The 12,519-nt window shown below is 37.9% G+C and overlaps 1 pseudogene; it reads left to right on the forward strand.

Moving 5' to 3' along the window:
• The first annotated feature begins 7,665 nt into the window (after nt 1-7,665).
• The window catches only part of LOC116374082 (zinc finger protein 180-like), a 67,947-nt pseudogene continuing 63,093 nt past the window's right edge, over nt 7,666-12,519 (forward strand).

Raw genomic sequence — 12,519 nt, forward strand, 5'->3', positions numbered from 1 at the left:
TATGAATTAACTAGTTAAATCCTATTTCTAGTCTATTAGTTACAATGTGTAACCATTGATGTCCCAGGACCAAGATTGGTAAACACTGAAGTGTATAATTGTGATATATACATGAAGACACAGTCATTCAAAGACTGGAATTTGAAACTCCTGGTATTGGATATGACTGAAAAATAATCTTAGACATTCATACCTAAACTGCACCTTTATTTGCCAAGGTAGAGTACATGATCAGTGAATATATTAAATGTACAGGCTACAATGTGGGAATCTCATGCATGGTAATAACTACATGTATATACGACTTGCAACCTTGGTACAACATTCTACTCACATAAGCGTCATTAATGTCATTCAGGCTGTTCTGAAGTTGATACAACTGGCTATGATAGCTGAGGTTCATAGCTCGGTTCTGAACTAATTTGTATACCAAACTTTTGGGTCCATACACCGATCGGCTAGATAGCTAGCTACACATCCATAGGCATACAGGGATTTTAATCATCCACTGCACAATAAGCAAGAACATAGATTGCTACGTTATTTAATCTATCTGCATGGCAAATATCAGCAAGGCAAGCTTACAAAATTGTACATTCAATTTGCAGTAAATTATTCCGCTAGGTAGATTCTATAGATCCACTGTTTCACAAAACAACCGCCTGGTTTGCTGGTTGTTTCAGGAGTCCCTAAAACAACCAGAATGACAATTTCATACTCATGTCACAACACCCATAAAGCTAGCCCAGCTAGCTGGTTAATATTAGCTTGCCAGCTAGCTTGCTAAATTGCGATTTTCGTAAATTAACTTTATGATAAAAAAATGCATTATCGTTTGTCTCTACATTAACATTCCTGTCAACTATACATGTTTTTGCATGATTCGTTATGACGTTAAAATCCCTTACATTTGCTTCCATTCTAGTATTTCTGTCCGTCATCTTTGGTTCAGTTCAGGTCTGTGTAGTGGTACCCCTCTCTCCTAGTATTTCTGTCCGCCATTTTTTATCCAGTTCAGTTCTGTGTTGGGGTAGCCCTCTCTCCTAGTATTTCTGTCTGCCATCTTTGCTGAAGAAAGTCCAACAGTCACTATTTCAGCAGCAGCCTCCCCGGTCCTAGTGCCGCCCGGTAAGAAGTTTAAGATGCGATGGAAAAAAAAAAATAATAATAATAAATCACAGAAAATATATATTTACTGACATTGATTTATTTAGAGGGGCTAATTAATATTTTAGGACTAGCGTCGTCTCTGATTCCTACCCTTTAACTTTTTGTCTGAAAATTAAATATACATTTTACTTAACTTCTTGCGTCGAGCCATCCCGGATCCGGGATCGTGAATACAGCCTCAAGCTCATTACCATAACGCAACGTTAACTATTCATGAAAATCGCAAATGAAATGAAATTAATATGCTAGCTCTCAAGCTTAGCCTTTTGTTAACAACACTGTCATCTTAGATTTTCAAAATATGCTTCTCAACCATAGCAAAACAAGCATTTGTGTAACAGCTAGCGCACCTAGCGTAGCATTTAGCGTTAGCATTAGCAGGCAACATTTTCACAAAAACGAGAAAATCATTCAAATAAAATCATTACCTTTGAAGAACTTCAAATGTTTTCAATGAGGAGACTCTCAGTTAGATAGCAAATGCTTAGTTTTTCCTGAAAGATTATTTGTTTAGGAGAAATCGCTCCGTTTGGTGCGTCACGTTTAGCTACGAAAAAAAACTGTATCCAGGAGTGTAATTATCCCCGCAGCTCATTAGCATAACACAACGTTAACTATTCATGAAAATCACAAATGAAATGAAATTAATATGCTAGCTCTCAAGCTTAGCCTTTTGTTAACAACACTGTCATCTTAGATTTTCAAAATATGCTTCTCAACCATAGCAAAACAAGCATTTGTGTAACAGCTAGCGTACCTAGCGTAGCATTTAGCGTTAGCATTAGCAGGCAACATTTTCACAAAAAACAGAAAATCATTCAAATAAAATCATTACCTTTGAAGAACTCCACCAAACGGAGGAGAAATTGCTCCGTTTGGTGCGTCACGTTTGGCTACCAAAAAAAAACGAAAATTCAGTCTTCAAAACGCATAACTTTTTCCCAAATTAACTCCATAATATCGACTGAAACATGGTAGACGTTGTTTAGAATCAATCCTCAAGGTGTTTTTCACATATCTCTTCATGATATATCGTTCGTTGAAAGCCTCCTCTCTCCTCTCAATCACTGGATGACTGCGTGCAGCTTGTAGATTACGCACCAATTTAGACAAAGGACACCGGGCGGACCCCTGGTAACTGTAGTCTCTTATGGCCAATCTTCCAATGATATGCCTACAAATACGTCACAATGCTGCAGACACCTTGGAGAAACGATAGGAAGGGCAGGCTCATTCCCGGCGCATTCACAGCCATATAAGGAGACAATGGAAAACAGAGCTTCAAAAATTCTGCCCATTTCCTGGTTGAAGTTTTATCTTGGTTTTGCCTGTAGCATGAGTTCTGTGGCACTCACAGATAATATCTTTGCAGTTTTGGAAACCTTAGAGTGTTCTCTTTCCAAAGCTGCCAATTATATGCATAGTCGAGCATCTTTTCGTGACAAAATATTGCGCTTAAAACGGGCACGTTTTTTTATCCATAAATTAAAAGAGCGCCCCCTATATCCAAGAAGTTAACTGCGTTACCCACTCCAGTCAGCTGATGGCGGTATGAGACTTTAAGGCAATGCTCCTAGTGTGATGTGTAATCTAGTGGACGGAAAGCTTCTTTCAACAGCAGCGACAGTTAGTCAGACACCTCGGTAGCTTGCTCGACAAAATAGTCAAACCAATTAAGCTCTTCAGATGCTTTTGTGTATATTAGCCACTGTGTTTTAAACCCACTTCTGTCATCTAGTTAGTTATCCGATTTAATTTCATATATACGGTGTTGTAGTTATTAGTCAGCTAGCGGGCTGGTTAAGTTAGCATTAGCCTAACTAGATAACATCCCCGACCATGAGTTCACTAAGCTACTCACCTGTTAAAGAAGAGGGGGTCTGCTGGACAGAGACATAAGTTATCGTGAAAGAGGAGGAGGAAGAGGATGATGGTACATTACAAAAACAAGTAGAGGGTGAGGCTGTTACAGTGAAAGAAGAGAGAGGTTTCAGTGAAAGAATAGGAAGACGCGTAAGAGGAGGAGGATGTTACTGTAAAAGAAGAGGTGGATGCTGTTTTTGAAGTGAAAGAGGAGGATGGGGAGACTGGATATCTGGGCCCGGTTTCCCAAACGCATCTTAAGGCATCCAATGGTTCTAACGATGAACAGGCCCTGATTAACACTAGTAAGTACTGTCTTAAAGACAGAGGCACAAACTCTGCAGTTGTTAAACTGATGCTTGGTGTTAAAGGGGAAACTGTAATTACAACATCCATATTTGGACTTTTAAATGATTTATTTATAGCCATGGATTCTTGAAGAATATAACACATGCCTCATGAGCTTAGTTCAACTGTTGTACCCCATCAGAACCCCAAATAAGATTTTTTTTACTCTGTTTTGAAACAATGTAAATCAACACTATGTAGCCTCAATATGGTTAAAACTATAATGTTGATATCATGGATGGTCAGTCCTTGCATCCATAGGTCTGTCTATGAATTTGAGACCAGTTACATTTCTCCAGCCCCATTATCATCTCATTACTAGAGGTCGACCGATTATGATCTTTCAACGCCGATACCGATACCGATTATTGGAGGACCAAAAAAACGATGCCGATGAATTTTTGTATTTTTTTAAATTTGTAATAATGACAATTACAACAATACTGAACTAACACTTATTTGAACTTAATATAAAACATCAATAAAATCAATTTCGCCTCAATTAAATAATTAAACATGTTCAATTTGGTTTAAATAATGCAAAAACAAAGTGTTGGAGAAGAACGTAATATGTGCCATGTAAAAAAGCTAACGTTTAAGTTCCTTGCTCAGAACATGAGAACATATGAAAGTTGGTGGTTCCTTTTAACATGAGACCTCAATATTCCAAGGTAAGAGGTTTTAGGTTGCAGTTAATATAGTATTTATAGGACTATTTCTCTATACCATTTGTATTTCATATACCTTTGACTATTGGATGTTCTTGTAGGCACTATAGTATTGCCAGTGTAACAGTATAGCTTCCGTCCCCCTCCTCGCCCCTACCTGGGCTCGAACCAGGAACACATCGACAACAGCCACACTCGAAGCATCGTTACCCATCGCTCCACAAAAGCCGCAGCCCTTGCAGCGCAAGGGGAATAACTACTCCAAATCTAAAAGCGAGTGACGTTTGAAACAGTATTAGCGCACACCCAGCTAACTAGCTAGCCATTTCACATTGGTTACACCAGCCATTAGGCTGATAGGCTTGAAGTCATAAACAGCTCTGTGCTTGCGAAGAGCTGCTGGCAAAAGTGCTGTTTGAATGAATGATTACGGGCCTGCTGACTTAATTATAACATAATAACACACAGAAATACGAGCCTTTGTTCATTAATATGATAGAATCCGGAAACTATCATTTCGAAAACAAAACGTTTATTATTTCAGTGAAATACGGAACCGTTCGGTATTTTATCTAACGGGTGGCATCCCTAAGTCTAAATATTCTTGTTACATTGCACAACCTTCAATCTATGTCATAATTATGTAAAATTATGGAAAATTAGTTCGCAATGAGCAAGGCAGCCCAAACTTGCATATACCCTGACTCTGCGTGCAATGAACGCAAGAGAAATGAAACAATTTCACCTGGTTAATATTGCCTGCTAAACTGGATTAGTAGTTATAACTAGTGATTATGATTGATTGTTTTTTATAAGATAAGTTTACTGCTAGCTAGCAATTTACCTTGGCTTCTACTGCATTCGAGTAACAGGCAGATTACTCGTGGAGTGCAATGGTTAGAGCGTTGGACTAGTTAACTGTGCGGTTGCAAGATTGGAACCCTGAGCTGACAAGGTGAAATCTGTCATTCTGCCCCTGAACAAGGCAGTTAACCCACAGTTCCTAGGCAGTCATTGAAAATAAGAATGTGTTATTAACTGACTTGTCTCGTTAAATAAAAGGTATAAAAATTTAATTAAATTTAAAAAATAATCAGAAATCGGCGCCCAAAACTACTGATTTCCGATTGTTATGAAAACTTGAAATCGGCCCCAATTAATCGGCCATTACGATTAATCGGTCGACCTCTACTTATTACCTTAACAGTGGTGGAATGACAGCTTTGTTATTGTTTCATCTGCCGATTGATTGTTGTGTGGATTTTTTTAAAGCAACAACCTAGTATTTAAACAGAAACAAAATGGCTGCCCAGACACTTGGGACTGGAGAAATGTAACCAATCTCAAATTCATAGAGAAAGCTATTGTAGCAACCTTAACCCAAAACCAAGGGACCTCGTCAAGAAGTTCATACATGTTGGCATAACAGTTATAAGGTGTTTGCTTGACACTCAGTGGACCCAGGTTTGAGTTCAGCTCAGTGCTACCCCTGAATTCACTACACTATGAATACAAGGACTGGCCATCCATGATGTCATAATGATAGTTTAACCAGGTTTCTAGGCTATATTGTATATTCTAGATTTATCCATGATGTCATAATGATAGTTTAACCAGGTTTCTAGGCTATATAGTATATTCTAGAATTGCCAATGTATAATATTCAGTCATTTATTTTTTCATGCCATTAAATTAAAGGCAAAACATACCTAGATTCAATTACTTTAAAGGTTAAACATGCCTAGATTCCATTACATTAAAGGTGAAACATACCTAGATTCCATTAAAATTAAAGGCGAAAAATACCTAGATTCCAATACATTAAAGGTGAATCATGCCTATATTGAATAACATTCATGAATTGGTTTGAAACCTTTGTTTTAGAACCTTCTCAAAGTTGATGCCTTGACAGATTTGTAGAAAACGGTGTATCATAAAACACTATTTATAAAAATAAAATAAAAACCTTCATTTAACGAGAAGTTTTTAACAGCTTAAAAAAATTACATTAACATGAATTACCCTCCGTGAACAAGAAGCACCACATTACAAATATTTTCAGAGATGTGAGATAATTGACTTCTCTGCAATTTAGCTTTTCAATCGTGACATTTCGTACTTTCAAGGAAAATAGGCATGTTTCTCAACTCATACCCTAACTTTAAAAAGGGATTTTTGTGACAATTAGCTTAAGAACTGCATGTCAGAGCATTACAATGTGAACATGATTGGTCAACAGTATCTTGGATGGGCATTAAACATTTGAATAAGGCTCTAACTAACCAGGTTTCTAGGATATATAGTATATTCTATAATTGATCCATGAGGTCATAATAATAGTTTAACCAGGTTTCTAGGATATATAGTATATTCTAGAATCCATCCATGATGTCATAATGATAGTTTAACCAGGTTTCTAGGCTATATAGTATATTCTAGAATTCATCCATGATGTCATAATGATAGTTTAACCAGGTTTCTAGGATATAGAGTATATTCTAGAATTGCCAGTGAAGATTTCCTGTGGAGGTAATTAAACATTTGAATAAGGCTGTAAAGGGGAAGGGGTCTGAACTTTCTGAGTGTTCTTTTTGTTTTATCACATTTTTTCAAATGTAACCTTTATTTATCTAGGCAGGTCAGTTCAGAACAAATTCTTATTTACAATGATGGCCTACACTGGCCAAAACCGGACGATGCCGGGCCAATTGTGCTCCTCCCAATCACTGCCGGTTGGGATACAGCCTGGATTCGAACCAGGGTCTGTAGTGACGCCTCAAGCACTGAAATGCAGTGCCTTAGACCGTTGCACCACTCAAGAGCCCCAAAATCATGTTCTAGTGCTGTCCCCAATTAAAATAAATCTTGGCCAACCAAGAGTCTTCTGTAGTTTCTACCAATCAATTGGTTGAACATTTTTAACGTGTATTTTTCCATATATAGACACAAATTGCGCTGTAATATTCAGAATACATTGTGAAAAACTAAAATCGATATTGGTAAATAGTGGTTTCCTCATTAGCATGGAGGAGTTTCTACAACCAAATTGTACGTGCATCGCCATCGTGTCGCAATTTCAGTAAACACAGAAAGGGGCCTATTTTGGAGACCAAAAGTTATCTGGCACACTGCTTAGGATTTCAACAACTTTAATAACTGTCTTCTAGCCTACAATCATCGATGTTACTACTAATATGAAAACAAGACGAAATTTGACTATTCTTTCTGACTTGACTGTCTTAAGACGATTGTCAAATCATTTTAACATTCAATACAGATGTCAATTGTTGTACCAAATCATGGTTATGCTCTGGGCATCACCTTTTTACAGTGGATTTCCGCTGTTGTGGGCCTTAAACCATCTATCTGACTTTGTTGCTCACACAAGAGAGAGACGTGACTATAGTGGATCCTCTGGGGAGCCTCAACAGCATCATGATGCTGACGAGGCAGAGAAAAGTCTGTCCAGATCAAAACACCCCAAGAAACTCCAGCAGAGACCCACAGGGAAGAAAACTCACCGCTGCTTTGACTGTGGAAAGTGTTTTGTTTCTTCAGGACGTTTAAAATCGACCATAGAACACACACAGGAGAGAAACATTATAGCTGAAAACAATGTGGGAAGAGTTTTACTCAGTCATCCAGTCTGATATTATACCAGAGAACACACACAGGAGAGAAACCTTTTTGCTGTACTCAATGTGGGAAGAGTTTTACTCAGTCATTCAGCCTGATATTACACAAGAGAACACACACAGGAGAGAAACCCTATATCTGTGCGCAAAGTGGGAAGGGATTTGCCTCCTCAGCAGACATAAAAATTCACCAGAAAATCCACACAGGAGAAAGACCTTTTAGCTGCTCTGACTGTGGAAAGAGTTTTGTTCGTTCAGGACAAGTAAAATCACACAAGAGAACACACACAGTAGAGCAACCTTTTAGCTGTAATCAATGTAGGAAGAGTTTTACTCAGCCAGGCAACTTGGTATCACACCAGAGAACACACACAGGAAATAAACCTTTTAGCTGTGATGAATGTGGAAAGAGTTTTACTGCATTCTGATTGTTCACCAGCAGACACACACAGGAGAGAAGCCTCATAGCTGTGATCAATGTGACAAGAGATTCTCTGATAAAAGATCTCTTATCAAACATCAGAAAATACATACATGAAGGAGTTGTTTCATGATATCAATGAAATAATGTCATAATGTAGAATGTTTTAACATTGTAGTAGGAGTATTCTAATGATGTCTCAATGTAGAACCCTAAACGTTTGCCCTGTTCTATTGATTGCAGCATGATATGGATATTAGCCTCAGGGGAAAAATCCAGGCTCTGAATTGAAAGAGTACTCTTTATGTTTTTTTCTTTCTTTATGCTTTACATTTATATGATTGAACAAAAAGTGACTAACAAAAAAAGGGTTGCGTTACACTTACCACATTGGCCACTCCCTTAAATCAAAATGTAGCTAGCTGTTTTCTACAAGTCGTCCTCTAACCAGTGATGTACACATTATTCCCAGATTCCATGTGGTTTTTGGTCAGTTAGTGTTAACAGGACGTGCAACCTCATCTCCCTCCTCTCGGCACAATTGATTTCAACATGATATCGATGAGTGATGACAAATAAGTGTTGCGTTCCTTTGTTTAACGACCCCTACATTTAAATGCATCACTCCAAAATGTAGCTGACTGCAGGTTGTCCTCTAACCAGTGAGGTAACATATGTCTCCCATTTCCATGTGTTCTTTTTAGTTGTGTTAGGTACAACCTGATTTTCCCCCCTAATTGATTTCACTGATTTATTGCTACATGCCAAAACAACAGCGTTTCTGGTTCTTGTGCAGTACGTAACATGCTTGTTTAAAAAATACAAGTAATATGTATTATTGTGGCAGATGTTTGTGTTTATATAGCTAAATTTATCACAAACTGTTTCTGCATATTGGTTATTGATTTGGACACATTAAAACTTTGTTTTGACATTGGGCTATCCCACCTAGCAAAATGTCATTGAAAAGAGGTTGAGAAGAAGACTATGCCCGATGTCCAATATACGTTCAGTTTTAGTTTAAGTGAAAGTTGAGATGTCGTTTTTTCAATTCACTTGCAGCCTATACACATGGATGCAGTATAATAACTTGGTCTGTAATCAATTTTATTCGCATTCTTACATCACTCCAGTATTTCTTTGCAACATTCAAATGGTAATTGTCTTTATTCCCACTGTCGAAGAAGCATGTCTCAAATCACCTCATATTTCAAACACATCCATGCCTCACCATGAAGTTAATTATTGCCAATACATATTAACAAAGGGGTGTACATTTGGTTTTCATATGTACATTTAGTAATAATAATTATTTATGCAACCAACTGACTGTTTTTGTTACAATTATATTGACATTGTTATCCTGTTTTTAGAATATCAGGGTTCATTCTCAGATGCCAAACCAAATGTACTAGAGCATGACATTGGGGACTGGGCCCCGATCCAACAACATGCTTATCTAGTGATCCCTGAAACGAGAGAGAAGCTCTGCAGTGAGGTGGAAAGTTACTACGGATATTGCAGGAGTTTCCTCTTGAAATCAGACATGTCCGTGGTAAGGACAACTTGGTTGTTGATTGTATTCTGAGGGGTGTAGTCAAAAAGTTTTGTGTTTAGCCAGTGCGTTGCCATGGATCACAATTTATTTTGACTGCATGTTTTTCCGTATTGGAGATGAGTTTTGTTTGGGCTCGTTCCAAGGGGACGAGAGTTCTAGAAGCTAGTGAGTTTTTCAAAAATAGATTGTAGAAAAATATATATATTTAGAAATGTTTTTTCTTGTTTTTAATTGGTGACAGCCAGTAGACACCATGTTTATATTGTAGAAGGTGAAGCATTGTAGTTGATTTTAATATGAATTGGAAGTTTTCTGTTGGTGGTGAGTAAACCTGTCCAACAAAAGTATAGGATATATTTGTAATCTTAAGGGGGAAGGTGTTACAGGCTTTGGTTTTTCCATTTATGTTTTGAGGTTGGACTTTAGCACATATAGCTCGTTAGCACTGTGAGGGAATTTTCTGTTAAACCTTACTAATGCATGTGTAGTAAAATATAATTATTTAAGCCGAGGCATTGGGCTTGAGATAGGTTCTTTACCAAACTCCTTTAACATAGAAAAGTGTGTTGATAGAGGCCTGTTCTGGGTGTGTAGAATGAAACCATGATGTTCGGACACTCAGCCAAGAATATGACAGAAACTGACTGGTTCCTCTTGATCCTCCACAGAGTAAAGGTTTTTTCCTGCACACCAGTAACAGAGCTATTGTATTGGAGCCTGTTTCTGGGGAAAGATTGTGGTGGAGAAATCAGAATTAGCTAAGTAACAATTAAGATGTCTTATCTTATAATTAAGATGTCTTATCTGTAGAATATGCTGATATGAACTATTGACCTCTTGCTACTAGAATGTCTCCTTTCTGACTCTGGTGTTGGCAGCTGCACTTCCTCCCTCAAATGGGCCTCAGTCACCTTGGGTCCAGAGAGGGGAGAAGTCAGGCTTATCCATCACATGTCCCTGTTGCTAAGCAGAATATCAGCATCTATCACATGTCCCTGTTGCTAGGCAGATTATCAGCATCTATCACATGTCCCTGTTGCTATGCAGAATGTCAGCATCTATCACATGTCCCTGTTGCTAGGCAGAATATCAGCAGGGAGTAAGGCAAAGGAGATCTGAAGGAAACATTGTTTCCATATGTCAACTGCGTGTTTATTGCAAACCATGTGAAGGGAAGGCGTGAGTAATGGGGAACCAATCTCCACAGTGTCTGTGCATCAGTCACCTCCCCCTAGGGGGAGATTGTATTTGGGGCCCAAGGTCTGACACGGGATGTGTGGGGTTGGTGTTTGAAACCATTGTATGTCGTCTCTGAGGTTGCACCTATCCTGAGATAGTATATAACCCAGAAGCAAGCCTCCTTGTTATAACAAGTATTTTAATAAAAGTAAAACCTTGATTGATTATTCATTTTGACTCTCCTTATTATTGATTAAGGGTAGAATTTCCACCACAACACGCAGGGCGAACCAATTGGTATCACCTCGTTAGTCAGAATGTGTTACACCTGTGCTGGCTTGTCCATCTTGTTAGGGTTGGATGTTGCATCCAATTGTTAATATTGTAATCAATGACATTTCCTTAGGGTGCTCATTAGTCTTTCAGTTGTTATTCTTCTGTTTTTTTATCCTATTGTTGTGTAGTAAATATTTCTGTTTATTTTCATTGTTTTTTTAGACATCTTTTCCTGTGAAGTCATTGTGTTGCATCCATGTCTGAAATGTGCTGTATAAATAAAGCTTGATTTGAACATATTGCAAAAGAAATGAACCCGATGACTGACCAATCAACAGCCTCTTGCTAAACCAATTAACAAATATGTGCAAAAGCAACACATATCTTTGTCCATCTTAGTATGAAAAACAGTATAAATTCAGTAAATCTTCCACCATGTCAATATAGTGCATGGCATGTAAGTTTAGTATCACTTTTTAACCAACCCAGTGCATTTGTTGAAAATGAAAAAACGAAGTACGAGTAAAACATGACATTATTTCCTAACCATTGTTGGGGAATAATCAGAATTAGTTGGGTAACCTAGATAAGATGATTTATATTCATTATATGCTTGTGAGTTACTTCTCATCAGAATGTCTATTTTTGGATAATACTGTTGGACGGTTGCAGTTATCTGTTCTCTGACATGGGGTCAGTTACTTGGGCCGCAGAGAGGGGAGGGGTCAAGCTTGTCTTCATATGTAAACATATCTTTTAAATCAATTATCTCTTGGCTCCACAATGTCTGTGTGCCAGTCACTGTGTCTCTGTGATCTTGTCAAGGAGGGGGTATTTGATATATGCCTGTTGATAGGTTTTGTTTTATGGTCCTGAGAGCGAGGAAAGAACATAGTTTAGGAGACAAAGCTGAACGATAATTTATGGCCAATGCTGTCTGGCTATGTGTGTCTTTGCTATAAAGGATCTCAGTTGCAATGTGTAAGGACTCTCAGAGAATTCATTGATAGACACTGAATTGATCTGAGAGTCACAGGGTTGTGATGGAGCTCATATAATTAAATATGGACTTTATGATAACTCTGACTTGTGTGTGGTTTGCTCTCATGATTTGGTAAATACAGGAAATTTCCACGACACCACGACAATGCTGGCTGAGGTATGAGAAAAACATGACATATTATTTCCTAATTGTAAAAAAATCCAGACTCCTTTATCAACTAGTCTTTCACTGTTTAACCAGAATAACATGAGTTGTGTCCTTCATACTGTTAGACTGTTAGTCCATAATCAACTAGTCTCTCACTGTTTAACCAGAATAACATGAGTTGTGTCTTTCAGACTGTTAAACTGTTAGTCCATAAGCATATTCAGCTACTTAGATGTCATGTATTGTCATGT

The sequence above is a fragment of the Oncorhynchus kisutch genome, linkage group LG5 (genome assembly GCF_002021735.2).
Source record: "Oncorhynchus kisutch isolate 150728-3 linkage group LG5, Okis_V2, whole genome shotgun sequence".
In the NCBI taxonomy this organism is placed as follows: Eukaryota; Metazoa; Chordata; class Actinopteri; order Salmoniformes; family Salmonidae; genus Oncorhynchus; species Oncorhynchus kisutch.